Here is a 14,729-nt window from a genome sequence, read left to right as displayed (position 1 = left end):
ATACAGTATATTGTTAACATTTTTGCACCCACTTCCAAACCCTTTGCTGCTTCTTGTAAATATTGGGCCTACTATGAAGCAATTTGCCCCTCTCGTAAGATTCCTCTTTAAACTTGGTGATGGATTTTTGAATATATGTTAAACTGAAGGATCAGAGATGGGGTAAGGTATATTTTCTCATCTTAGTTAGCGGATCAAACAATCCAAGACCAAGGGCAGCATGCAATCATCTCAACAATGATCTCAAGCATATGGCAACAATCATCGCGCGAGTGTGATAATTTCCTGACTTGAACGCTCACAGTCTGAATGAGACCATCAGTTTGGGACCAGTTTGAGAGGCAGTTTTGTGCTCTGGGTTCCTATCCATTTTAAATTGTATTGAGACTGCTTGAACCAATTCCAGTTTGGGAATGAAAAACTGGCTGGATTCCTGCTGTGTTAAAACACCACAAATATTAAGACATAATTTCCTCTATTTTCTCACATTCAGGCATGAGACACAAAAGAGAAGTGCAACATCTTTTTGAAACCAATTTACATCAATGGGAACAATTAGTTCAAGGCCTGCAGGGGGTAATTTTGTAAATTCATGATCAGGTAATTATCCATGGTCCGCAAAGGACCTTGGCATCTATCTCTATTTGAGAGGGACAACTGGCTATATATCAAGCGTGGAACAAGGTAAGGCCTCCATGAACTACCAGAGCTGACTTTTGCTTTGATTTGATTTATTATTGTCACATGTATTAGTATACAGTGAAAAGTATTGGCCGCAATTCTCCAGCTGTTCACGTCGGCAGGATTCTCCGGTCCCACCGGCCGTACAACCCCCGCCCACGGGATTTCCAACGGCATGAGATGACATCAATGGGAATTCCCAAAGAGAGCAGCGGGATCAGAGAATCCCACCGCTAGCAAACACCAACGGGAAACATGCGACTGAGAGGCCACAGAATCTCACCCATTGCTTCCTGCATCCTATACAGACAAAGCATAGCATTCATAGAGTACATACGGGAGTAGGAAAAGAGAGGGTGCAGAATATAGTGTTACAGTCATAGCTAGAGAGTAGAGAAAGATCAACTTCATATATGGTAGGTCCATTCAAAAGCCTGATGGCAGCAGGGGAAAAAGCTGTTCTTGATTCAGTTGGTATATCTCAGACTTTTGTATCTTTTTCCCGATGGAAGAAGGTGGAAGAGAGTATGACTGGGGTGTGTGTCTGGGGATTGAAGCTATGCCCTAGTATCATTCTGAGCCACACACTAACCATCCAGCCAAATCCATGATCACAATGTGAAGATTTTCACCATAGGGGATATTCACCATAGTCAAGCACGAGTTTCAGGATTTTCAAACCGTTGATCATTGGGAGTACAAAGTCATAAAAATCTATCAAATAGGGACCCTACAAATGCAAAGGAATTTGATTTAAAAAACGCAATGTGAGAACACTAAGTGCTTGCATTAATATTATTAGCTTTTCAATGTTTACTATTTGCATTGTTTTTCCCTCCTTTTCAAGGGCAAATGGCATGGAAACGTGAGAAACAATAACTGCAATAATTGTGTGGCACATTATCTGAAGTAACCTGCCATTTGCAGTTCTTGTGAACACTGTCGAACAATGCAAGGATGTTCTAAGGTCAGAAGTCTCTTTTTATTTTAAATCTCCTCTTGTCTTTCATTTTAGGTCCTCTGTCTTACAACCCGAGAATTTAGGAGAGATTTTGACATTGAACTATCAGCATTCACTGCCATTACCCCTCTGATTCCGACTATGTTTTCAGGATTTAACACACACCCACGCACACATGTGCACACGCGCGCACGCACACATTGTTAAGTTGCAGTCTGTCACTCACTGCTCTGTAGCACTACTAGAAGGATGTGGAAACTTTGGAGAGGGTACAGAAAAGATTTACCAGGATGTTGCCTGGTATGGAGGGCATTAGCTATGGGGAGAGATTAGAGAAACTTGGTTTGTTCTCACTGGAAATTCAGAGGTTGAGGGGCGACCTGATAGAAGTCTACAAGATTATGAGGGGCATGGACAGAGTGGATAGTCAAATGCTTTTACCTTGGGTGGAAGAGTCAATTGCTAGGCAGCACAGGTTTAAGGTGCAAGGGGCAAGGTTTAAAGGAGATGTACGAGGCAAGTTTTCTTTACACAGGGGGTGGTGGGTGCTTGGAACTCGTTGCCGGGGGAGATAGTGGAAGCAGATATGATGATGACTTTTAAGGGGAGTCTGGACAAATACATGAATAGGATGGGAATAGAGGGATATGGTTCCCAGAAGGGTAGGGAGTTTTAGTTCAGTCGGGCAGCATGGTCGGTGCAGACTTAGAGGGCCAAAGGTCCTGTTCCTGTGGTGTAATTTTCTTTGTTCTTTGTAATAAACTGAATGTGATATTTTTGTGGTCAAGGTTATATATGTAAGTGAGGGGTGAGCAGCGAAATAGCACTCATTGGCAGCTTTGATACCCAAAGATATATAGATCGCCAGCAATGTCCAAGGTGAACTTTTTGAATGGAGTTAAGAGTTTGGAGTGCCATGGAGTACCAGAGAGGTAGTTCCTGGAAATTGCATGGGGCAATAAAAGGATGTCCTGTTGTTTGCAGTATTTCTCTGAGGTTTTGCCAGTCTCCAGCTTGGACTCGGACCAAACCCCAACCGACACCCCACCCCCGGAGCCAAAAATCATTGAAATCCATTGATCTGCTGAGAAATTCCTCTTTTCCACTCTCACATTGCTGTTAGAAAACCCGTAAAAAGTTCAGTTTTGTTCAATGAAATGTAATTGAGGTTTTAACAAGGATCTGAGTTACAGCTGCTACCAAACAACAAATCTGACCCCTCGAGGGGTGGGATTTCCTGGCCGCACTTGCCTCAAGACCGGAAAATCCCGCCTGAGGCCAATGTACCTTTTCATGGTCCGTGTCCTGCCCGCTACGATTCCCGTGCCTGGCGGGACTGGAAAATTCCGCCACTCACTTGTATGTCCAAATCTATATTTCACTCTTTGTAAATTTTTCAAGAAGTTGATTGATAATTGATGCTTCCTAACTGATAGGCTATAAGAATTCTTGTATGTGATTGGCTACTTAGATAGCTGGTTGACATGATTAGAGCTCCAAAGTGGAAACTTCCATTGTACAACACAGCAATCAGTTACACATCAGGAGAGTTTTTGTCAAAGATACCACAAGGTTTCTCAGCACAGTTTCCTTTCAGTTCAGCACCAAACACCATCGCTTCATCATTGACTGCAAGTGATGGGGTCCAATTATCGTGACTCTCTTGAGCTTAATTTCATTTGTTTTCTCCCTCCTCTTTGACTCCACAAAACTCATCACAATGTGGCATCATTTAAACAAGTACTCATACACTGATATGGCTGACCATAGCAGTGAGGCAATGGCCTAGTGGTGTTGTCGCTCGGCTATTAATCCAGAAACTCAGCTAATGTTCGGGGGACCTGGGTTCCATTCCCACCACACCAGATGATGGAATTTGAATTCAGTAAAACAATACCTGGAATTAAGAATTAATGATGACTGTGAAACCATTGTCAGAAAAAAATCCATCTGGCTCACTAAAGTCCCATGAATGAATAAAATACTTTTTAGGTCCTCATTCTTCTGGATTGTTCCATCATGTGGCTTGGGTGAGAACTGAGAGCTTAACACTGTCTCTAAAGTGACTGCAGTAAGAAGTCTCACAACACCAGGTTAAAGTCCAACAGGTTTATTTGGTATCATGACTTTTTGGAGCGCTGCTCCTTCATCAGGTGAGTGATTGGTACCAAACTTCATCATCTGAAGAAGAGGCAGTGCTCCGAAAGCTCGTGATACCAAATAAAGCTGTTGAACTTTAACCTGGTGTTGTGAGACTTCTTACTGTGTCCACTGCAATCCAATGCTGGCATCTCCGACCATGGCTAAAGTGACTGGCAGGTTTGAAACTGTAACAGTTTTTTGACTAAAAGTCATGGAATTGCACATGTTATAGATCTACTTATGGAGTAAAGGGTTTTCAGTTGGTCACTTGTCCTTTATTGGTGATCTTTTTGGGATGGTTTTCTCAACTGGATTTACATAGCTTTCTGTATATGTTGAAAGCACAGTTTGGCTGTAAAACTAGTCTAAATTGTATTGGACCATCATAGCACTTTTTTGAAACTGCACCATTTTTCAGAAGTAGCAAGCTCTTTAGAATGTGTCAACACTTGCAGCGGTCCCCCGCATAGAAAAGTTTGAAAAGCGGTGGGAAGTGTCAATCATTATTTGTTCCTGTGAATATCTGTTTCATACTGTGTGCAAGCTGGTGTTTTTTTTAAATCCCATTTTGCTTCCTTGCAGATGAGCTAGTTTGCATAAGTCTCTTTGCACCTAATGAATGCATTCAAATGATTATCACTAAATTTGTACGCCAGCTGATGGATGGTTTACTCAGAGAGACATTCTTGATTCGTAGGCATGGTGCGGAATAGAAAACCGAATGGGATTTTGTTTTATTTTTGTCACCATTTCAATGCCTCTCCCCCAGCACTGAGATCAAGAGATGGAGCACAGAGTGAAACATGTACAACTCAAGATCGGAGAGAATTGCTGAGGAAAGGAGACAGTTTTTTGTCAAAGCTCTTTATCAGGACATTTGCGAGATGAAAATCTTTGTCAAAAAAACTCTCTTTTCTTCAGAAATACTCAATTTCTTTACTGCCAAACAGCTAAAGTAGCGAATCCAGCACTGCAATTAGAATAAGTTCCTTCTGCCAGTACAAGATAGTTGGCTCAATGGGAACATCATCACCCATGTACTTGTTGATTTTCCAAGGAGACGCCATTCATTCTATTCTGTTTCTAAGTTGTTGAAAACAACCAATAGTTTGTATTGCTGGTCACTAGGTAATCATTGCCCCTGTCAGAGCCTCTATCAAAACAATCTGCCAATGAATGGATTGGAGGAGGGGTGGGGTGGGGTGGAAGGGAACTGACACCTGGGGTCAGGAATTTTATGTGGATTCCATCACCATCAGATAAGGTTATTCTTATGTTTGCCTTTGGCTTTTTCACAGGTAGTAGTTGTTACGAATTTAAAACACAATTGATGTCTTGTACCCGATGGCGTCCTGTTTAAAAATGATTCATGTTGTTTCATACCACAGGGTGGGGCTCCTGGTTCCTCTGTGTGGAGAAAGGCTTGTTTCGAGAAATGTTCTGGGGTATTGCATAGGTGGAGGATTCAAATAAAAATGAGTGCTGGGTTGGGTGCATTGGCAATGCTAAATTCTCCCTCAGCGTACCCGAACAGGCGACTAAGGGGATTTTCACAGTAACTTAATTGCAGTGTTAATGTAAGTCTATTTGTGACACTAATAAATAAACTTTAATGCTCTAAACTTTAGGTTTTTTCAGAAAAACCACCACAGTTGCAGAGAACAACAAAAATAACTTGCTTTAATCAAGGGTAAAATGTTTCAAGGTGGTTCATAAGAGCCTTATCAAAATAAATTTGACACAGAGCCATGAGGAGCTTTGATGTGGGGATGCCGACGTTGGACTGTGTTGGGAGCAGTAAGAAATCTCACAACACCAGGTTAAAGTCCAACAGGTTTGATTGCTTTAACTAGGTTGATTGGTCATGCTGAATTGCCGCTTACTGTCAGGGGGACGAGTAGGGTAAATACGTGGAGTTACAGGGTTGGGGCCTGGGTGGCATTGTTGTCAGTGCAGGCTCGATGGGCTGAATAGCCTCCTTCAGCACTGTAGGAATTCTATGATTCTATCGTAGATTTTCTCTGAATTTTCATAGTAAAATTTATTTCTGTTGTTCAAAACCAGTGAAGTCTTGTGGCATTATTCACTTAGTAAGCACCTTGAATTTCAAACTTTATTGACATTAAATGATACATTGAAGTTAAAATTTTAAAGTTTATTTATTAGTGTCATAAGTAGGCTTACATTAACACTGCAATGAAGCCACTGTGAAAATCCCCTAGTCGCCACACTCCGGCGCCTGTTCGGGTACACTGAGGGAGAATTTAGCATGGCCAATGCACCTAATCTGCATGTCTTTCGGACTGTGAGAGGAAACTGAAGAACCTGAAGGAAACCCACGCAGACACGGGGAGAACGTGCAAACTCAGACAGTGACCCAAGCTGGGAATCGAACTCAGGTCCCTGACATTGTGAGGCAACAGTGCTAACCACTGTGCAATCGTGCCGCCCCAGCCCCTAGCTGGATTTCCATGCCCACTCACATCTCCCCCCAACTCCCTCCTCTCCCAGGATCTGACCAAGCAGCACACACAAGAGAAAATCTAACCATCTCCACTTGAATTTTAATGGCAATAATCATTGAATCACCCACATTCTGGGCAATGCCTGAAATTTAATTAGACCGGCAACATAAATACTGTTGTGACAAAAGCAGGTCAGGAGCAAGTAACACACCTCCTAACTCCCAAAAGCCTGTCCACTATATATCCTATATATCGCCACTATATATAGCAAACCTGGAGTGTTCTGGAATATTCTACACTTGCTTGGATGAGTGCAGCTCCAACTACACTCAAGGAACTTGACAACATTCAAGACAAAACTGCCCAGTTGATCGCCACATCGATCACTACCTTCAACATTTACTCCCTCCACCACCAGTGCACAGCGGCAGGCGTGTGTACCATATGCAAGATGCACTGTGGCAACTTGCAAGTCTCCTTTGAAAGCATCTTCTGAATCCACGACATCCATCCCCTAGATAAGAGCAAAATACTGCTGACGAAGGGTCAACTAGACTTGAAACATTGGCTCTACTCTCTCTCCACAGATGCTGCCAGACCAGCTGAGATTTTCCAGCATTTTTCTGTTTTTGTTGTGTGACACCTATCACTGAGATGGATAGACTCATGGGAACTTCAACACCTGAAAGTTCCCCTCTGAGCCACACACCATCCTGACAAGCTTGCCATTCGCTCATATGTTACTGGGTCACAATTTTGAAACTCCTTCTATGCCAGCGCCATTGATGTACTTATATGGGCTGCAACAGTTCAAGAAGGCAGCTAGCCATCACCTTATCCAAACCAATAAGGGATGAGCAAGAAATACTGGCCTTGCCAGGAGTGCTCATGCCATAGGAACTAATGAAAATAAAGTTGCACAACATAAATAAACTGCCCTGGGCAGTACTTCACGAGTTTCAGTAAAGGAAGCTGTAACCATGTTTTTTTTTACCTACTACCCAAAGACCAGAAAGAGACAACCTTCCACCACTCCCAGCAAAGGTCACCACAGCTCAACCTATCTGGCACTGGAAACTCCAAAGGGAACACCAGAAGTCTCAGCCACAAATCAATTCACTGCCCCATTAAGAAGGTAATCGAAGCCTGCTTCAGGACAGCTTAAAAGTGCTGGAAAGATTGGCAGAGTCGGCCACAGATTCACTACTTCCCCAAGGTACAGAACATATTGACTTTGCATATGTGATCTTTCCGCCACAATCCTGTCAGGTACCAAACTGAAATTATTTCACCCATATAAAAATGATATGCAAGTCCCTCTTGCTACAATATATGCCAATGTGTGTTTGCATGTGAGTGCCAATAAGACTTTCATTCTCAGGCAATCCAAGTTCCAAAATCTCCTCAAGGGAGGAAAGATAGATTGTGGCTTCTTAGAGAGATGAGATAGACATTACTGGATTGAACCATATCGTGAGACACAATGAAACAAGATCCGCACTGATTAGTGACAGAGTGCAAGATGATACCTCAGATGTTGGGACTGGTCGGAAAAAATGTCACAATGTGTTCCAGGGAAAGTCATCAAAATGTGTTCCATATGCTGAATAATATTGCTACAGACAGAGACTGACGTAAAGAACGGCAGTAAACGATAGAAGACCAAATGAAGTATTTCTTCTCCTCTCAGCGCGATTGGAATTCACCAGAACAAAATAAATCTCATCCTTTTCTGGAGCAGCCCAGTAGAAGTGGGTAGCGTAGGCTCTGACCATAAGTATCTGAAAATTGTAAATTGAGTTCGGCAACCAACATGAGATGCTGGATATCCAGACAATGCCCAGCCTCCTCTCGATAGGTGGACACGTTAGCATCCATCAGCAGACCTGCTTCTAAACTGTGATAAAAGCAAAATGCTGCGGACACTGGAATCTGAGACAAAAACAGCAAATGCTGGAAAATCTCAGCAGGTCTGACAGCATCTGCGGATCATCCTGACTCGAAACGTTGGCTCTATTCTCTCTCCACAGATGCTGTCAGACCTGCTAAGATTTTCCAGCACTTTCAGTGTTTGCTTGTAAGCTGTGTTATTTGAGGCAAACGTGTCCAAACATGTGTCGTCCCCTCTCCCTCTGATTTTACACACAACTTTCAGACCAGATTCAGTTAGTTGAAACCAACCCTGAAAGTTAAGTGGTAATTAATCACCTGGAAGAGAATTAGATCAATCTTTTCCAAGGAGCAGTATGAGAAAATGAACTGGGAATTGGAGCAGGAAGCTTGTTGCTGACACTGGTATAGGACTGATGGGACAAATTACCTTCTTTGCTGAGAATCCTATAATGCCATTGGGAACTGAATTTTATTCATTCGTGGGACATGGGCGTCGCTGGCTAAGCCAGCATTTATTGCCCATCCCTAGTTGCCCTCGAGAAGGTGGCGGTGAGCTGCCGTCTTGAATCATTGCAGTCCATGTCCTGTGGGTTGACCCACAATGCCCTTTGGGAGGGAATTCCAGGATTTTGATCCAGCAATTGTGAAGGAACAGTGATATATTTCCAAGTCAGGATGGTGAGTGACTTGGAGGGGAACTTGCAGGTGGTGGTGTTCCCATGTATCTGCTGCCCTTGTCCTTCGAGATGTAAGTGGTCGTGGGTTTGGAAGGTGCTGTCTAAGGATATTTGGTGAATTGTTGCAGTGCACCTTGTAGATAGTACACACTGCTGCTACTGAGCGTCAGTCGGTGGGGGCTGTGGATGTTTGTGGATGTGGTGCCAATCAAGCGGGCTGCTTTGTCCTGGATGGTGTCAAGCTTCTTGAGTGTTGTTGGAGCTGCACCCATCCAGGCAAGTGGGGAATATTCCATCACACTCCTGACTTGAGCCTTGTTGATGGTGGATAGGTTTTGGGGAGTCAGGAGGTGAGTTACTCGCCGCATTATTCCTAGCTTCTGATCAGTTTGATCTTCCTTTGGCCAACTGACAGTTTCCTATTTTCACAACAAGACATGCTGAATCTATACAATAAGTAAAGTGATGTGACTGTTGTTGTGTCCACATAATGACAGGATTTACCAGCCCCACACACTGTATTTCCCGATGACAGAGCCGGCATGCCATTGGCTGGTGGTGGGATCTTCTTGTCCTGCCAATGTCTACAAGGTTTTGCATGGGCCACACTCTCCACCGCTGGGGAATACGCCGCCTGGGGGTCGCCAACGGTGGGACTGGAAGATCCTGCCATTGTATGTATTCAGTGCTTTCTTTAATGTATTCAGTCATCAACACCAAACTCAGGAAAGGCATAATTGGAAGTAGGCTACCTAATTCCAAACTAATACTTGAAGAGAGTTATTCAGCTGAAGTTGGCAAAGGTGATTTTAGCAAACTAGATAAAATGGAGAAATAGTAAAATATAATTGCCCTTTAGAAGGTGGTAACGAGCTGCTTTCTTGAACTGCTGCTATCCTTGAGATGTAGGTACACCCACAGTGCTGTTAGGGAGGGAGTTTTGACCCATTGGCAGTGAAGGAATGCCAATATATTCCCAAGTCAGGAAAGCGAGTGACTTGGAAGGGAACCTCCAGGTGGTGGTGTTCCCAGATGTCTGCTGCCCTTGTCCTTCTGGGTGTTAGCTGTTGTGGGTTTGGAAGGTGCTGTCTAAGGAGCCTTGGTGAGTTCCACTTTATTGTACATCACTGAACCCATGTCAATCCCAATGGCTACAGGAAAGAAACAGGATGATTTGGGGCTGATTTAGTTAAGTGCCTACTCCTGGCTCAGAGACACACTTGTCGGAAGCACAGATGAAGCAATTGTAGGCATGGCCCTCATGAGATTTCTTTTCAGCCCATGAGCTGAACATTTGGAGGACCACACCGAATATGAAATTCCTGCCCGCAAAGTTATGTATCATGAAGCCAAATTTGGAAAGACAGCTCTAAAACATTCTGCACAATATGTAGGATTATCAGAAGAGATAGATCAAGGAACAAAATTGTCACAGGGAAAACAAAGCAGTTGCCAATTAACAAACTTTCAAAACAATAGTGTCTCAGTTAAATAGATCATGTGCTCAGATCATCAGACTGGAGCATATGTATCGACTGGCAGTCAGAGAGAGTACGGAAGCAAGGGCAGCCAAGAATAACCTAACGATGCTCTTTAAAGAAAGGTTCCTCAGAAAAGGTAACACTTTGGAAGTGGTGTGGTGGCCAGTTACAAACAAGTTGAGTGGAAAAGGGTCTGTCCAGAGCATTTCAGGACCCGGAGCTAGATTATTTATCTCTTTGAGTCATGACTGTTTATGACTAGATGGGTTGAACTCATCTTTTCGCAACTTTGGTGCCATATTTGGCCCTGAGCTGAGCTTACAACCACATATCTACACCTTTACTAGGCTCACCTATTTTCACTTTTGTAAGTATTGCCCAACTTCACTCCTTGCTTATCATATCTGCTGCTGAATCTCTTACCCATGCTTTTGTTACCTTTAGATGTTACCATTCCAATCCATTCCTGGCCACATTTTGCCCTCTTTAAACTTGAGCTTATCTGAAACTTGCATCAAATCCCATTCATCCATCACTCCTGTGCTACGACCCCGAAGTGACCCTGAAATGTAAAAAAAAATCTGTGGTGAACCATAGATGGTTACCACTATGGGTACTGAACCATAGATGGTTATCACTATGGATACTTGTACACATGTTACTGTTGTTACTGTTGGGGTGAGGGTTGGGCTGTTCTACCTGTTGGTATTGTTCTGTGGTACACTCCGGTTGGCTCTGCCTACCTGTAGGAGTATAAAGGTCACTGCACTGCCTGGTGACCCTTTAGTCTGGGATTGTATTGTTATATAGTATGCTCCATTCTTGTTACTATTAAAAGCCTTTATTTCCCGGGTACGATCCAGCCTCCCGAGTGATTTAATCGCGCATTAAAATCAAACTTCCAGTTAATAGCTAAACACAATTTTTCACATTGTAAGTTGTTTACTATGGCAAACAGACTAGAAGTACGAGCAGGTCGGGGTGGGGACAGGGACAGTGGGGTAGGGGTGGGGTGGCACTGCCAACTTCTGTATAGTTTTCCCTTATTAATAGGTACCCTTTATTTTCCTGACAAATTCTGTGAGCGGCTTCATTGCAGACTACCAGTTAAGTATTGCCCTTATTTTAAAATTCAAACACTTGTTTCCAAATCCTTCTGGGGCCAGGCCCTTCCCTACCTCTGCAATCTAGACAGTCTCACAACCCTCCAAGGGAAAAACACTCCTCAAATTCTGGCTGCATGTGTATCGCTGATTTTAATTAATCCACGTTAGAAACTGTATTTTAAAAGTTTAAAAGTTTATTTATTAGTATCACAAGTAGGCTTACATTAACACTGCAATGAAGTTACTGTGAAAATTCCTTAGTCTCCACACTATGGCGCCTGTTCGGATACACTGAGGGAGAATTTAGCATGGCTAATGCACCCTAACCAGCACATCTTTCGGACTGTGGGAGGAAACCGGAGCACCCGGAGGAAACTTACGCAGAAATAGGGAGAACATGCAGACTCCACACAGACAGTGACTCAAGCTGGGAATTGAACCCGGGTTCCTGGCGCTGTGAGGCCGCAGTGCTGCTACCCTTAGCAACGTCCTAAGCTCTGGATTCCACTCTCTACCTGTCTTCCCCTTGAGGCTCCGGTTTCAGACAGACCCAACAAATTCAACCGCACTTTCCAACCTTCGGCTCCAGCTAAGTGTCTGGTGGCAATGATACCCAAGATTGGTCATTATGATCAAGGAATCTGTCACCGACTTACCAACACGGTGACGTCAGCAGTGATAGTCCTATGGCAGTTATACCAGAATGTGCCTTTCTTCCCCCATCCCCACCATCTATATTTGTGGCAGTAATGCTGAAAGTTTGAAGAGCACAGAGACGAGCGATAACAAAGTGGCAGCTTATGTGAATAAATTATCGCTAACAATGCAGATTATATGCTTTGTGTGAGGTCAACTTTCCAAATGGTCAGACAGCAACAATTTTGCAGTTTTAAATTTAAGCATCAAAGTCTTGTAGTGTGGGCACACAAATGAAACTTGGAAAGTTCTGTTTCTGGGGAGGGATTGACTGGGCTTTGCTTACAGTCTCAGTCACACGGTAACTGGTTGACATAAAACTGTTTGTGCCCTGCATACTCTTGCTTCAGTACAAAAGTGGTAGGACCTATCACAACAGCCTTCATCCAAGTACCATCCCGAAATATGTTATCATTCTTTCATCGTTGGTGGGACAAATCCTGGCGATCTCCAGCTAATTGGACTATCTACATGGACTGCGGCAGTTCAAGAAGGCACTTCACCACCTTCCCAAGAGCAAGCAGGGATGGCTAGTAAATGTTGGCCTCTGCTGGAAGCACCCATATCCCCCGAGCGAATAAAAATAACATCCTCTTCCTTACCATCCTTCTGGTGCACAGGGCAGGATTTTCCAGCCGCGCTTGCCCCAAAACCGGAAAATCCAGCCCAAGGTCAATGGACCTTTGCATGGTCTGCTCACCTCACCCCGCTCCCCCCCTGATGCGCGTTATCATACACAAGGCTTGATGCTCAGGAAATAAAGGCTTTTATTTACTGTAACAAAGCAGCTAACAATTATATACACGATCCCAGACTGAGGGGCTCCAGCCAGAGCAGGGACCTTTATACCTCTCCCAGGAGGCGGAGCCCGACTGGGATGTACCACAACACTACAATACAAATACCCCACCCTAACCCCAACAGCAACAAGTAGCACAACCCATCCCTAACCCAACAGCAACATATGTACATACTTGTAGTACTGGCCAGACCCTGGCTCAGTACTATCCAGTGGGAACCAACGATGGTTCACCACATTCACCCCTCCTTTGAAAACAAAGGCCGGCGGGGTACAAAAAAAACAGAATAATTTGTCATCAGTCTATAAGTTCAGACGGTCAGGGGGACCGCACCGTCATTGTGACCTCCTCAATACCGGCGGTGACACCGGAGTAGGCACTTGCAGTGGCGTTCTCCCCAAGGCGATGTCCAGCTGTTCCTCCACAGACTCACAGGCCGGTTGACCCTGAGGTGACGGCAATCCATGGAGTCCCGACACACCCTGAAGTGGCGACCATCCTCTGGACTCAGGCAAGCTGTGCACGGGAGTAAAAGGGTTAAGCAATGGTCCCGATGCTGCCCGCGCCGTGTCCGGGGGGGAAACAAGAGTTAAGGGGTTTGTAACAGGGGGTATGGGAGCGACAGGGGTTGCTACGTCCCCTTGTGATGGACCTGATGTCCTCCACCGAGTAGGGCAGATTGCGGGCTTTTATAAAGTGGTAGAGCCGAGTGACCCCAGGATGGCATAGGTCATTATGGAGAGCCTGCAAATGGTCCTCCTGTATACTGGCGCATGTTCCACGCGAGAGGGCATCCGAGGGCTCATTGAGTTTCCCTGGACGATACATGATGTCATAGTTATAGGTGGAGAGTTCAATTCTCCACCGCAAGATCTTGTCATTCTTGATCTTGCCCCTCTGCGTGTTATTAAACATGAACACCACGGACCGCTGGTCCGTGATCAGGGTGAACCGTTTTCCCGCCAAGTAATGGCGCCAGTGCCTGACGGCCTCCACAATGGCCTGGGCCTCCTTTTCCACCGCTGAATGCCGGATTTCGGGGCCTTGGAGGGTGCGGGAAAAAAATGCGACGGGTCTGCCCGCCTGGTTAAGTGTGGCGGCCAGGGCGAAATCAGATACATCGCTCTCCACCTGAAAGGGGATGGACTCATCAACAGCATGCATCGTAGCTTTCGCGATGTCGGCTTTTAATTTATCGAAGGCCAATCGGGCCTCTGGTGTTAGGGGAAAAGTAGTGGACTTAATGAGCGGATGGGCTTTGTCCGCGTAATTGTGAACCCACTGCGCATAATAAGAGAAGAAGCCTAAGCATCTTCTCAGTGCTTTTGCACTAGTGGGCAAAGGAAGTTCGGAAAGGGGGCGCATACGGTCTGGATCAGGGCCAATGACCCCGTTTTCCACCACGTATCCTAGGATGGCTAAACAGCACATACGGAACACACACTTCTCCCTGTTGTAGGTCAGGTTCAGGCGAGATGCAGTGCGTAGGAAATTCAGGAGATTCGTGTCGTGGTCCTGCTGGTCATGTCCGCAGATGGTGACATTATCCAGGTACGGGAAGGTAGCCCGCAGCCCGTTCTGGTCCACCATTCGGTCCATAGCACGCTGGAAGACCGAGACCCCATTGGTGACACCAAAGGGAACCCTGAGAAAGTGATACAAGCGACCATCCGCCTCAAAAGCCGTGTACTGTCGGTCCTCTGGGCGAATGGGGAGTTGGTGGTAGGCAGACTTGAGGTCTATGGTGGAGAACACCCGGTACTGCGCAATCTGATTGACCATGTCAGATATGCGTGGGAGTGGATATGCATCCAACTGCGTGTATCG

Source organism: Mustelus asterias, chromosome 18, assembly GCF_964213995.1.
Source record: "Mustelus asterias chromosome 18, sMusAst1.hap1.1, whole genome shotgun sequence".
In the NCBI taxonomy this organism is placed as follows: domain Eukaryota; kingdom Metazoa; phylum Chordata; class Chondrichthyes; order Carcharhiniformes; family Triakidae; genus Mustelus; species Mustelus asterias.
The sequence above is the reverse complement of the archived record's forward strand: the minus strand, read 5'-3'. Positions refer to the sequence as shown.